Raw genomic sequence first — 15,260 nt, forward strand, 5'->3', positions numbered from 1 at the left:
ACTGCCTGATTTTTGGTTTGGACTATTGAAGAGCATTTGGAGTACACGTTGCACAATATATAGCACAAAATATATAAGGATTAAGACACATAGTTTTCCTGGGAGTAGCTATAAGAACAAAACCCATAATTCGGTCCATTTTCTTAAGGGTGAAGGTATAAACTTTTAAGTTCATATTCATTCATGACTTCTGCACTTGACTGTTGTTACCTATCTTGTTGGAACATGATTCTGCTGTCCCTGAACTCAGTGTCAAAACTCCTGTCCACTTTACTGGGACAAAATCAAGTTCTGAGCACTGCTTTTTCCTACTAACATGCAGTCAAAGCTGTAAAAAGTGTTTCTTCAACCTTCCTGAACTACAGCAATAACACTTTTTAGTTTTAACGTGTATACGAATTGTGCTAATTAACTTACTGATTTTAAATTATGATTTCTGTGTATTGGGTAAGTATTAATGAACTAGCCATAAGAAATCTTCACAGTTAAAAACAAGTCACACGTAATTCCTTGAGTAATTTTGAATAATGACTGAGAGTGATTCTTCCATGAACATCCCCTTATTCAGCCATATTATTGGCTGAATGATTTTGTTACATTATGCTGTTAATGTGTGGGATCAAGTCAAGTCATACAACAGGTAAAATAAGATCTTAGTTAAAATAGTATTGCTTGACTATTTTTATTAATTAATAGATACTATGGATGTAGGGAATGTTATTAATAGAAAACAAATTTAATTGGAGACTGCTTTCAGTCTCAGTGCTTTCTCTCGATTCTGTCAGCCTGAAGAGGACCCAGTGGCTAGTAGCACTTTTGTAGAATGGCAGTGTAGGTCTTACAAAGCAAGAAGAGAAATTTTTGGGGGAGTTGTCTGAATGGTCTTTTCTTCTTCTTTTTTTAAATGAACCTAAAAAGTCAGCAGAAATTCCTAGGGGAAGACAGCTTGCAGAACAGAGATTGTGGTGTATTTAAAGGTAAGAGCAGATTCAGAGATGTATTAAAGCTAACATCACAGATCAAACTCATGAATACCTGGTATTAATGATCAATCACAGGCTTGCCACAGAAACAATGAAGAACACAGCAAAGAACTGTAGAAGTTAGAGATGAAATGGTATATTAGGCTTTCTAAAGTCAGTTTTTCTGCCAATTCAGGATTGATTCCTGCAGTGCACTTTGTAGTGTTCTGTGCAGCCTGGTTTTAAAAGTTTCTAGCAACAGGGATTATATAATTTCTTACTAGCAAGCAATTGCTAATAAGCAACTTATAGTCATTAAAGGCTCAGTCTCTAGTGATAATAGGATTCATCTCTCCTTTACTTACTGAGAAGTACTACTGGGCTTGCTCAAGACACCTAAATCCTGTATTGAATAGATGCAAGTTGTGCAGATATGATTGTTGTTGTAATCATTGATGGCATGTTAAGCACTTTTCAAGGGCCTCAGTAGTTTTTTGAAATACAATGTTAATTGTTAGTTTTGTAACAGAATCTTTGATTGAATTTGTCATCAGCAGGTGGGTTTATAGCCTGCTTTATCTGTAGCAAGTGCATAGCTGCAGTCTTGGAACAAATTCCAATATTTAGACTGAAGTACTTGAAAGAGGTATTTACTTACATGCCACTTGCAGCCACCACAGGGCAAGGAGCGATAATGTCATTAAAATAAACACCAGATGTTACAAGCTTTCCCAGGCTCCTTGAGAGTCCAGAGGATGGCTACCAAGATGGTCAGAGGGTTGGAACAATGACAGGCTGAGAGAGTTGGGTTTGTTCAGCCTGGAAAAGAGAAGGCTCCGGGAAGACCTTCTAGTGGCCTTGTAGTACCTGAAGGGAGCCTACAAGAAGGCTGGAGAGGGACTTTTTACAAGGGCCTGCAGTGATAGGATGAGTGGTAATGGTTGGAAGTTGGGATAGGGCAGGTTTAGACTAGATATAAGGAAGAAGTTTTTCACCCTGAGGATGGTGAGACATTGGAACAGGTTGCCTAAGGAAGTTGTGGATGATCCATCCCTGGAAGTGTTCAAGACCAGGCTGGATGGAGCCTTGAGCAACCTGGTCTAGTGGGAGGTGTCTCTGCCATGGAACTGGATGATCTTTGAGGTCCCTTCCAACCCAAACCATTCGATGATTCTATGATTCTCAACTTCTTTATAATCTGTCGTAGTCACAGACAGAAGACATCATTATGGATTAATAGCATCCCACTAAAAATGTCTTTTGTTGTTGAAGGCATCTGTTCTCATGCTTAAAATGGTTGATGGCAGATGTCTTTCTCCCTTTATCTTCCTCACACATTACTGTTGCCCATGCCAAAATGATAACTTTAGAAATGTGGGGTTCAGTGAACATCTGAGAGTGCTGTTCAGTAGATAACTCTGGTGATATGGGGAGCCATGAGCCCATTTTTCTTTTGCATGAGTACAGCTGAAAGGCAGGTGCTTCACTCTTTCTGCACTTTTAGGTAGATCAAAAGAAGTGCAAATCCTTCCCAAATGAAGTGAAATAGTTCAATAGAGAAAGATGTCTGAGAACTGTAAAAGGCTGCACAGTTTCTGTTTAGCATTGACTAACCCAAATGTTTTGACTTTTTCTTTGACGTAAGTCAAGATGAAATGCAGGTAAAATTAATTTCAAAGAATAAACACACTTGTGTGTTTTAGGAATTAATTAAAGAAACAATCTCCATACACTTTATAAATTATTTCAGATCAACTTGTATATCTTACAAATTGAATAAAGCACAGTTAATTTTAATAAAATTTGAAACATTTCATGTATGTGCAAGTGCAGGGACTTACCTTACTCGTCAGTTCAAATTGTAATTAAAAGAATACTTAAGAAGTCTTTTACAGCTGCCAAAGCATTTGTCATAGCAAAAGTCAGAGTACTTTGTAGGAGGCTTAAGGCAGATTGGTCAGTAAACAGTGAGACAGGAAACGTAAAACATAGTTTGCTGCTCTTCAGAAACATAATGAGTGGTAATGGTTTGTCTTCAACAGTATTGACCTGTTTGATTACAAATCACTGTTTTGAGGCATTGGGTTTTGCTCCACTGAGGTTAATATTAAATCTCTCGCTTCAATGGGCCAATAATTTACAGTAAATTTTCTAGTCAAGAGCAAATTATTTACAGTTTTCTCCACCCTCCTGCTTTCTCACATCAATAATTTAGATCTTATCAGCACCAGTGAGATACAGAAACCTGAAATACTATCTTGTAAAGTTATTTGGCATTGTTCTCCTGGAGGGAACACGGTTGTAATAAGGCCTTCAGGTGTAGCTGAAGCAAGCAAAGAGACAATGGAAACATCTTATGTTTTATTTCCAGTGAAAAAATCCTCAAAATGACAGTTTTCAAACACCTGCCAATAGGGCTTGAAGACACTCATTCTATCAAAGCTGAATCTGTAATTCAGACGAGTAAATAAAGACATAGGTTCATCTCTCAAGATACCAGAGTTTTAAGGGATTAAAAACCCTTAAGGGTTTAAAAAACCTTAAAACTTGGTGCTGTCTTATTTCTATTAGATGTTGATTAGTATTATGTAAAAGGTGGTAATTAAAATGAAGAACTCTGATACTTCTGTTTTCCTTTTGAAAATAATTCTGGTGTTAAAGCATTCACTTCTGTTGTCCTTTTTTCTTAAGATAAATGTGTATACTGGTGGACACAGACAGTGCTTTTTCGTAGAGAGGGTGATGCAGTATAAGCTGGATGAACAGATAACAGGCTTGATTGAAAACTGGATGAGTGACTGGGCCCAGAGGGTGGTGATCAGTGGCACAACATCTAGTTGGAGGTCAATAACTAGTGGTGTGTTTCAGGGGTCAGTACTGGATCCAGTCCTGTTCAAAGTCTTCACTGATGATCTGGATGATGAGGCAGTGTACCCTCATCGTGTATAGCAATGACACAAAACTGGGAGGAGTGGCTGGTAGAGCAGAGAGTTGCATGATTGTCTTGGTTTGAAAAGACAGGTGTCTGTGGAGGAAGGCAGGAGCCTCCCTTGAAATGGAGAGTGCAACCCCCTTCCCTCCAAACTATTATAATTTTGAAATTAACGGGCCTTCAGGCAAAGATATGGGGAATAGGAATAACAGTTCTTTACTAATATATATATATATATATATATAACACAAGGCAGGGAAAAACAAACAACCCACTGGTTTACACTGACAGAGTCAGGAATACAACCTGACACCCTGTTAGGGTGGCAGTAGCAGTCCGATAAGATGCTGGCTGCAGTCCTCCTGAAGTGATGGGTGTAGTTCTGTGGAAGCAGCAATCAGGTAAAAGAGTCTGGTCTTCCTCCGAAGGTCCAGTGGTCGGCAGGTAGCTCTTGTCCTCTGGAACTCCAGTGGGGGGAAAAGCTCCTCTGGGAATCCAGTGGAAGAAAGGCTGCTAGGGTGTTCAAAATCTCCGTTTTTATTTGGCATGGACTGCTTGGCTCCTTCCCCCCCCCCCCCCCCCCGGGCGGAGCATCTCACAATGGGATGGGGAGTCGTGAGGCAGTTCCTTGATGGGCCATTAACAGGAGATAGCCCAGGAGCGAGTTACCGATGGGTCAGGCGATAAGGCATTGTTGTGCCCAGTAACAGGAGATAGTCCAGAGGGGGCAGGCAGGGAGCACCGCCCCACCTGGTCTCAACAGCTCCTGAAGATGGTAATAGAATATATTTCTTTTTCTTTTGGCACATTTTACACTGTAACCCAGGACAATGATGCAGGCAAGGAAAGGAAATGAAGGAGCTGAGATGAGAGATGGACTCAGGACGGTGCTTTGTTAGGGCCCCTGGCCATGAGCCTATAGTACTGCTTCAAAGGAAGGCAGTAAAGCAGCTGCAGATGATCCCAGGAGGGAGCAAGGAAGATGTTTTTAAGTAGGGAAAAAATTCTTCAGCCACAGAAATCCACCAAAAAAAGCAGGCATGGCATAGAAAGGAAAATATAATCTAGATCTAGACAACTAGTTTCTTAAGGGACACAGAAGAGAAACCTTCTAAGTAGATGCTGATGAGCTTGCAGAATATGACTGCATATTATGATTGCCCTCCAGGCAAACAACCAGTCACAGTTCTTAAATTAAAACAAAAAATATGAATGGAGTTTTTTATGATAACACCCACAGAAACAAATACATTCAGCTAATGACCTAAAACAAATAAAATATACCAGTTACTCCATGAAAATCAAAGCAATGTTTGTGAATTTTCTGACAACCTATTTCATATTATCAAAAGGTACTTGCACCTGCAGTAAACTTTCCAATTTAGTTCATAGGCTTTTAAGATCAAGCGGTTTGCATGATGTTACCCAGAAGATAATTACAATAAAGTTATGTGATTGTCAATATAAAACTATTTCTAAGGTGATTTTTTTAAAACATGTGTGATGTTATTATATTTTTAAGGACTAAAGCCAAATTTTTTGTGGTACATTCATCAGATATATGTGCTTGTTAAACAAGACAGTGCACTGGCCATACATTTCAAAGCCAGAGAATCAATTTAAATTATTATCACAAGGTTTAATTCAAGCCTTTTTTAGCCCCTATGTCCCTGGAGCAGTAGGCTTTGTAGCTCTTTGGACCCTGACCCTAACTCTAATGGCATCTTGGAGCTGAGGGTGATGCCCCAGGCACCATGGGTGGCCCAGAAGAGAAAGTTGTTTGGGGACCAATGTTGGTGCAGTGCCATACTCCCCTTGGCATCCATTTTACGGCCACAGTGTCCCTGGAGCTCTTGGCTTTCTGGCGCTCAGTATACTAACCCTAACCCTAATGGCATCTTGGAGCTGTATGTGGTGTCCCAGGCACCATGGGTGTCCCAGATGAGAAAGTTTGTTAGGGACCAATGTTGGCACACTGCCATACTCCCCTTGGCATTCATTCGAGAGCCGCAGTGTCCCTGGAGTTGTAGACTTTGTGATTCTCCATATCCTAACCCTAACCCTATCCCTAACGGCATCTTGGAACTGAGGGTGGCGTCCCAGGCACCATGGATGGCCCAGATGTGAAAGCTGTTTAGGAAGCAATGTTGATGCAGTGCCATGCTCCCCTTGGCATCCATTTTACAACCACAGTGTCTGTGGAGCTGTAGACTTTGTAGCTCTCCGTATCCTAACCCAAAACCTAATCCTAATGGGCTGTCAGAGCTGAGGGTGATGTCCTGTAGGAACCATGGGTGGCCCACAAGAGAAAGCTGGTGAGGGACTAATGTTGGTTCAGTGCCATACTCCCCTGGAATCCACTTCACAGGTGCAGTGTCCCAGGAGGTATAGAGTTTGTGGCTCTCTCTATCCTAACCCTAACCCTAACCTTAACCAAACCCTAACCCTAATCCTAACACTAAATCTAATGGCATCTCTGAAATGAAGGGGTTTTTTCCTACGCACCATGGTTGGCACAGGTGAGAAAGTTTGTTAGGAAGCAGTGTTGGTGCAGTGCCATACTCCCCTTGCCATCCTTTTTTACAGCTGCAGTGTCCCAGGAGGTGTAGACTTTGTGTCTCTCCGTATCCTAACCCTAACCCTAACCTTAAACCTAATGGCATCTTGGAGCTGAGGGTGATGCCCCAGATGATAAAGTTGTTTAGGGACCTATGTTGGTGCAGTGCCATACTCCCCTTGCCATCCTTTTTTACAGCCGCAGTGTCCCTGGAGCTATAAACTTTGTGGCTCTCTGTACCCTAACCCTAATGGCGTCTTTGAAATGAAGGTTTTCCTAGGCACCATGTGTAGCCCAGATGACAAAGTTGCTTAGGATCAATCTTGGTGCAGTGCCATACTCCCCTTGGCATTCTTTTTACAGCCCTAGTGTCCCTGGAGGTATAGACTTTGTAGCTTTTCATATTCTGGCCCTAACCCTAATCCTAACCCTAACCCTTAATGGAATCTCTGAAATGAAGGTTTTACCCAGGGACCATGGGTGGCCCATATGAGAAAGTTGGTTAGGAGCCAATGTTGGTGCAGTGGGTACTCCCATTGGTATCCATTTTACAGACGCAGTGTCCCTGGAGCTGTAGACTTTGTAGCTCTCCGTTTTCTTACCCTAACCCTAAGTCTAATGATATGTCAGAGCTGAGGGTCATGTTCCAGGAACCATGGGTTGTTCACTGGATTTGGTTCAGCCTGCCTTTCCTCAGTGGGGATACTAATTTGGGCCTTTCTCCCTAACCACACATTTATTTTTTAGGAAGTGTGAGTCGTGTCTCTTCATAAATTGCTGAAGAGTTTTACAAGAGATTTGAAAACAGGTATTTCAGGCAGATACCAGATAAGCAATATGGTTCATCTCTGGAAAGGTATTCTGCACCCCTTCTCACCCCTGCCCGCCTCCCCCCCCCCCACCCCACCCCCGCCCCATGACTAGTGATTTCAGTAGATTGCACAAGTATAAACTTATCGGACAGGTATTGAGAATGGATAAACCAGTTTCAACTGCAGTTAGTGGAAATGTCTTAATTTCTTTCCAAGAGATATGAAGAAAGTAATGAGGGGAAAGGAATCTTTATCTTTCTTCCTACTTTTGTCAAATATGAAAATTTGGAGGATTTTAGTACAGCCTGTACCAAACTTTTTAGTCTGCAAAATCAGCCTAAACTTTGGCTGCAGTTGAACTGAGCTGTTAGAGTGAGACTGGTGCCAAGGTATAGAAAACACTTGCAGTTCATTCCTTTCAGAAAATGTGCTCACCTACCTCAGGTCTGTATTTCAGGTTGGACTCTTTTAGCTCTACAGATGATCTTTAAACACAAATACTTTGTAAGTATTCAGTATGCTGTGGCAGCTAAAAACCTTCTCCATCAAGTCTAGTTGTGGGGATTCCACTTCTGGAGTCACCTGACAGTAAGGGATTGATGTGCTTAAGGCTCAAAGCTTCCCAAGGAAAACCGACCCTCTTTTGCTTGCTAGCATGCATACTTAAGGTAAGCTCATGAAGAACAATGGCATTTCTTATTTTCTGACTGAAGCCATCTTTGAGTACTGGAAGAATTATTATGAATAAAGCTTGAAACCAAATTTCATCTCATGTACATTTCATGTCTAACCTTAATGGTTTTTAGTGACTTCTCTCACTTCACTGCAGTGAAGTCTTTCTCTAAGCATCTTAATTAAACAAACTCTTAAGTTTGTCTGGTCTCATGCTGGAGAGCACAGTGGTAGTAAGCGTTGCTGGACTAGCTGAGCAAGATTGGGGAACAACCCAGAGTTGCCTGTACAGCTGCTTAACTTACCTTCTCACTCAGCTGGACAGAGGATATGAGGGTTTTGAAAGGGTTTGGGAATCCTCACAGAGGGACCATTTCCTGGTATATCTGTCACCAGTTCCTGAATATCTATCACACTTACCTTTTGCACCCCATTAACATTCAAGTCACTCCAGGTGTGTCAGCAGGTTGTTTTGGAGAGTAGGTCTTGATTCCCAAACATATATTCTTCTCATCTGGTTTATGTCATTAAAAATGAGTTTTCAGATTTCACTGTCTCATCCTTTTCAACCTGAAGTGCAAGTAAGGAGCTCGTGCTTCATGCTGCCCAAAGCTTCCCTGACCAACTGCCCTCAAATCTTCTCACAGTTAGCCACATCTTCCAGCACCTTCCAATCAAATCCTTTTATCCAACAGGCTTTCATCTTTCCTCCATTTTGGGAATGGTCTGTAATTTCTGAAAGAATTCCCCACTTTTCTTGCCCCTTACTAAATCACAGAGCTAAAGAGTAGACATCTCTTGTATATTCATGGCTTTTTTTTTTTTTTTAATATACTTCTGCCTTTTTATTTGTATTGTGTACCTGGATTGTAAAGGGCTTATAGGAAATGGCTATATCTTATGCCTGCCTTTGAAATGCTTAACTTATTGCTGAAAATATAACAATAATAATATGTTGACTGGAACTGGATGAAACAATTTAAAGAGAACTGTTTTCTATCAAAAAAGGTAATTTTATGAAAATTGAAATGTTTCCTGGGAAGGTACTGATTTTTATGACATTTTCAAAAAGGAAGTAAAGTCTACACATTCTAGCAGTATTCAAGTATTATATTTCATTTATATCATTTGTATTCATCTTCTTGTGACTTTTTGATACAAACAGATGTTATGGTGTTAAAACACTAATTTGTAAATGTGAAGTACCTGTATCCACTTGTAAATGCTGAAGATTATACTTAGGATTTTACTGTGCTGATGTTCTACTTCTCTGCTCACTTTGGCACGGTTTCACTTGTGGGCAAAGGGTGATGCAGCCCTGCTCTGTTACTTAAATGGACATGTCTGTTGTGCCACCACCAAAAAGTGTTTGTGCCCCTTCATGCAATGGACTTGTAGCAGCCAGTAGATGGAATTGTTTGTGGGTGTTGTGTTTTGCAGTCAGAAGTGGCTTTCATTTTGATCATATGAATGGGGACCACAGGATGACAGCCTTTAGGAAGCAATGGTTCAGGCTTGCGGTCTGCTTTCTGCCCGTGTCTGAAGGATCCTAGGGAAAGAGTCTGGTAACTGGTAGGCTGCAAGCTGAATGAATTATTCAGGCAATATTGTAGGCGCAGCCCATAAACCATAGGTTGGCTACTTCATTCTTAATCTTACAACATTACAGCAGAGAAAATTAAATGAACCAAAATGACACAAACGAAATGAAGAGTTTTAACACCATGAGATGTCCTTCAGAATGTCCTTTATGTGGGAAGTATCCACGTCTCCTTGGGCAGATTCAGGATGAAGTTTATGTCATTGATTAACACAGTTTCTTGTGGACCCTGGTTCTCTGTGATGGAGACCCCAGTTCTTGATAATCTCTTTTGTTGGAGTCAGCAGCCTGGGAACTGTCAGGAAAACCTTTGCTGACAAGATTTTTTTCTCTTGAGCTAAAATGAAATCCTTGATGGCAGCTAACAGCAGGGGCTCATTTGGTTTTCTTTGTCCATTCTGTGCGTGGACGAGTGGGCCAGATCACTTCTCTCCCCCTCTCCTTCACAACAGTGAGTGCAAAAGTACACAATCCTGTTTGTTTCAGAGGAGAGAAGGCAGTATTTTCTTTACTCTTTTAGCAGCAGCAGTGGTGCATTGTGTCTCCCAAGACCTTTGCGGTACCTGATTCATGGGATCTTGTCCTGTTACATAAGTAATCCTCCCCACAGATGAACCTGAGATATTTTGCCCAGAATTTACACTGTCTTAACAGGAAGGAGACATTTCTTCCTTTTGAGTTTCACTCTCTTTCACTGCCACAGGAGGGTTCTGCCTTTTTCTGCCTTTTTTTTTTTTTTTTTTTTTTTTTTTAAAAAAAAAAAAAGTTCCTATTTAATTACATCTCTTAAGAGATTGGGCTGTGATGTGTTGGTCTGTAGCACCTTCAATCTGTTGACTGTTTCTTGTCTTATAATTAGATTATAGCCTACTATGGGCAGGGCCATAATTTTTTCATTATTAGGGTTTGTGTAATGCCTTGTGTAATGGGGTCCTGGTCCATGATTAGATCTACTAGAACCTGCAGTAACAATAATAGTAATAAGATGCTTTTGCTCCCACTGGCTGCAGTTCTGTTTAATGCAATGTGGCATTGTAAAATCTCATAACTCCCAGAGCAGCCACAGAGTTGTTGTGGCAGCTCTAGCACCTTTAATTGCTGTTTCTGAAAGCTTGTGGCTTTCTGATGCTTTCAGTCAGGGCCAGCAGCTAACGTGACTTATCATGGCAGGTAATTGAAAGGCAATACTTCAGCATGGTGCTGAGGAGTGGTCTCATTACTTCTTAACTCAGGTTTCGAATAACACCTCCTAAACCCAGGCAGCTACACGACAACACAACAATTCTTGCATGAATTATTTGCTGAAATTGGTGGTTTTAGCAGGTACGACAGGCCACCAGATGTCAGTATGACCTTCTGCAATTTAGTGTGTTATCATTAACTCACTTTTTATCAGACAGAATCAGGAGTTTTTAATCTATTTTTTGAAGAAAAGTTCTGTTTTCCATGACACAAAGAAATACTGTCAGTTATTAAATGCCTTCTCCAACTTCCAGTGAGTCCTTCAGTTATTACAAAGGAATGGCAAGAATAAATGCTGGAGAAATTCTGTGCATTTTACACTGGACTATTGCAGAAAACTCAGACTGGCTGGTAGGGCACTAAAAAGCACAAACATTTTGCTGCCACAAAACAGAAAGCTGAATGCAGTTCTCTGAACAGAGAGTGGTCCACCTTTCTTTATCTACCCACCTTGGTTGTGCTACATCACAGCAGTGCTGGGGCAGAGGAAGGTGGCCTCTGTTTTTAGCCGCTGCTGAAACCACTGCTGGCCCAGGACCAAATCACAAGGATGGATGTACTCACAAAAGTATTTTAATTTTATTAAATTATACCTTTTTTTCTTAATATTTCCTCTTTTTGTTGATTTCCAAGCCAGACGTCTTTGTTTGTTTGACTACATCTAGGTTACTTAGCCCTGGAGACCTTCCTAGGTCTGGATCTGAGTGTTCATCTGGCCATTAGCTATTAGAATGAGACCTGGGCATGATCCCCTCTTGCCCTTGTGCATGCTACTTGTCCTATAAAGGAAACCTTGCTTGACAGACCTGGTGGCAACTGTAGCACAATCCCTAGGTCCTCCATTTTGGCGAGTTTGGGGAACAGAAACATTGGGGTGGGGGTGTACCTTGACATATTCAGGAGCCTAGCCAGGAATCCAATCTCTTTGAAAACAAAAAGTTTGGAAAAATATATATTTTTTTCTCCATATGAAGCCGAAAACAGAAAATGTCTTACTCATTTGTCTTCAGTTCAGAGGGCTTGGCTGTGGTTTGAGGTTAAAAAAAATGAGAAAAGTGCTTCATGATAAAATTAAGAAAGTTCACAACACTATCAATGTTCTAATATCTAAGCAGATGTGACATGATTGTGTTTCCTTGGTCTTTTATTGTTCTAGTTAGGATGTTAAAACTAGTGGCCTTTCCATCACTAGCTTGCCCATTGAGCGTTTCCATCTGGAATTGCTTAATCAGGTGTCTTAAAGATGTTGCACACAGGAGTGGTATGTGCTAAAATCCTTTAAGTGTACTGGAAAGAGGTGTTTTTATAGTGAAAAGCTTTAATTTTAACCAACTCACTGACTTTTCCAATCTAGAACAACGAATTGAACATTTATTAAAACAAATATGATTGATAAATTCGTGTTCTATGAAATATGTGTATATAGTATTTTAGTGATGGATAACTGTAGGGTCACATACCGAGAGTTACTGAGGAGGAACCATCTTTTAGTAAAGGAGAATTTTTTTCAAAATGATAAAGTGGTGTAGCGCCTTCAGTAACAGCCACCTCTATGACAACATAATACCTCTGTAACCTGAAGTTCTCTCTTAATTTTTGAAGATTTTTAATTACTTTCAACTCGGGTGACTATAATGTCCTCCCTGCACTTTCCCTTCCTTCCCTGTACATTTTCTGACTGCACATATTTCGCTGTACTTTCAGTTGTCTTCAGAGCGATTTGAAGATACTCAAATAGTGTTAGCTAATGTTTGTACAGCTTAAAAAGCACAGTGTGCAAGATACAGATTAAAGATTTGTGCCAGGCAGAGAGGCAATGACTATAGCTATTTGTAGGATGGACATTCTGTTTTCAAAAGATGTCAAAATTTCAAAAGTTGGCTAAATTTCTAAGTTGGAATACACTCCCAAATGTCAAAGTTCTTCATAATGGAAAAAAAAAACCAACAAACCAACCCATGCCAATATTATTTTGATTTATACTAAACATTTAATTTCAGTAAAATAGAAATATTTATCTTCATCCTTGAATTTTAAATATTTTATTATATTACAATGTAGGGTAAAAAAATAAAAAGGAAGCTATTTCAAAATTATTAATTCCATTGTGTAATTTTTAGCTGATATGTTTACATATTTTTTTTTAATAAATCAAATTTACTGATTTCAAAAAGTATTGAACAACTAATGGAAGAAAAAATCCATCATAAGCTCCATCAAAGACTTTTGCCTTTGTCTCGGGCACCTCCAAATCTGGGAAGTGTTAGGGTATTCTTGCCCTTTTCTTATGCTTTTCTTTAGTTATCTTCTGTCAGCTGTTTCTGGAGACAGGATACTGGACTAGCTAGATTTTAGGCTGGGCACAGTATGGTCTTTCTTACATTGCTGCATTCTTTCTGATGAGTGTATCTGTTTTTGTAAAACTGCATATTCTACGGGAGTCAAATTCTATCTGAAGCTTCACTGATCCGTTCTGCTCTCTAAAGTTATGGTTAAAAAAAATCTTTCAATACAAACCTTGCTTTAAGCCATTGTATAACTGCCATAGCTTGAAAATTGTCAGATTTATTCTGAACAGAAAGATGAAGTGTTTCCAAATTGGTTTTAAGTAAAAAAAAAAATTAAATTTTAGTTTTCAGCTTTGACTTCTGAGTATTACTGCTTTATCTCCTTTTAGCTCAAAATCAGCTTGTTGTCTTCCCAGACTGAAAACACCCTTAAAACTTGTGACCTACTATTTCTTAAACAAGGGGAATGTGAAATACTGAAGTTATTAATGATGTTTGTTTTGGATTACTTTGGCTTGCTTCTATGAAGCACGAGCTCCTTACTTGCACTTCAGGTTGAAAAGGATGAGATAGTGAAATCTGAAAACTCATTTTTAATGACATAAACCAGATGAGAAGAATATATGTTTGGGAATCAAGACCTACTCTCCAAAACAACCTGCTGACACACCTGGAGTGACTTGAATGTTAATGGGGTGCAAAAGGTAAGTGTGATAGATATTCAGGAACTGGTGACAGATATACCAGGAAATGGTCCCTCTGTGAGGATTCCCAAACCCTTTCAAAACCCTCATATCCTCTGTCCAGCTGAGTGATAAAGTAAGTTAAGCAGCTGTACAGGCAACTCTGGGTTGTTCTCAGCTGTTTATTTACTTTTCTGGATTGTGATTACCTCGAGCGGTGAAAAAAAACCTAGTCACTGTCACAAAGTGGCTTGCACGAAAGACAGATCAAACAGAAGCAAAAGGGTTAGGGTGACTAGAGAGAGCAGGACAAGAGTGGAAGGAAGTAATTGTTAATTCAGTGCATACTGCAGGTGAGCAAGGGGAGCAGCAGAAGCATGCATCTGGATTTGAACTGATCAGTAGCCCAAACAGCAGGAACTCAGTGGGACCATTTGTTGATGCTGAATTCCTGCTGGCATCTAAGGTAGCCGTTCCCCCTCTCCCTCTGTCCCTTCCAGTATGATGCACAGCATGAAAGAAGACAGTGTAGTACAGGATTTCATTCTCCTGCTTTTCAAGCACTGAATATAATAACTTCATTTATGAAGTTCCCTTCATTATCAGACTTCTCAAATTCTTCTGAAGGACGTATTGGTTTAAGTCCCTACTTTATCACCTAATTGCACTCATAGACTTTGATCATAGTAATCACTAGGAAGTTCCAAGGCATGCAAATTTCTATTATTTCTTGCAAAAAGCATGGAAAGAATTGGATTTGTAAGCAGAAATCACATTTTCTATCTGAAAGGAGCTGGCAGAAAAGCTGCACAAAACTGTTCACACAGAGACTGAAGGATGCAGGCTGATTTCTCTGATTCTCACCCAAAAGCTGAAATAATGAAATAAAAGTGAATCAGTTGTGGAATTATCATGGGGCTTGCAGCCATCTCTCTGTTTTATTGGCACAAATGGTATATTCCTCTCCTTCCGCACATTCTTTTTTGTTGATTGAGATTGGTAGCTATTGGAACAAGGATCATCTATCATCCTCAGTATCAGTATTCTTCAATGTTGTCATATTTGGCCTTTAGACCATACTGTAATAAGCGTGTTGAGCAATAATGATAATATATAGGCTACATTCATTTTTAATGTCTTAAATACAGTTTAAATATATTTAACAACTATATTTAAAGTAAAATTTTAAACTTTAACTTGTCACTTAAGAAGGTTAATACTGAATCTGATAAATCTGAGTGGGTGAGTGCTTAAAAAGATTAAAAAAAAAAAAAGTTAAAGTATTTGTAGTATACCAGGGGGCAAATGGAATAAAAGATTCCTTATCAAGCTCGCTGCTACATTTCTAGGTATGATATTGTCTGCAGTGCACCAAATGGAGTTGCTAGATCAGCATCAGGGTTTGAGCAAATCTTATTACAATTGAGCATACATGAAGAAAATGTAATCTAAGCACAAATCTGGAAGTCTGACCCTCCTTTCCACTGTGCATCATTTAGCGTCTCTATCAGA

This window comes from Leptosomus discolor, chromosome 1, assembly GCF_034619465.1.
Source record: "Leptosomus discolor isolate bLepDis1 chromosome 1, bLepDis1.hap2, whole genome shotgun sequence".
Taxonomy (NCBI): Eukaryota; Metazoa; Chordata; class Aves; order Leptosomiformes; family Leptosomidae; genus Leptosomus; species Leptosomus discolor.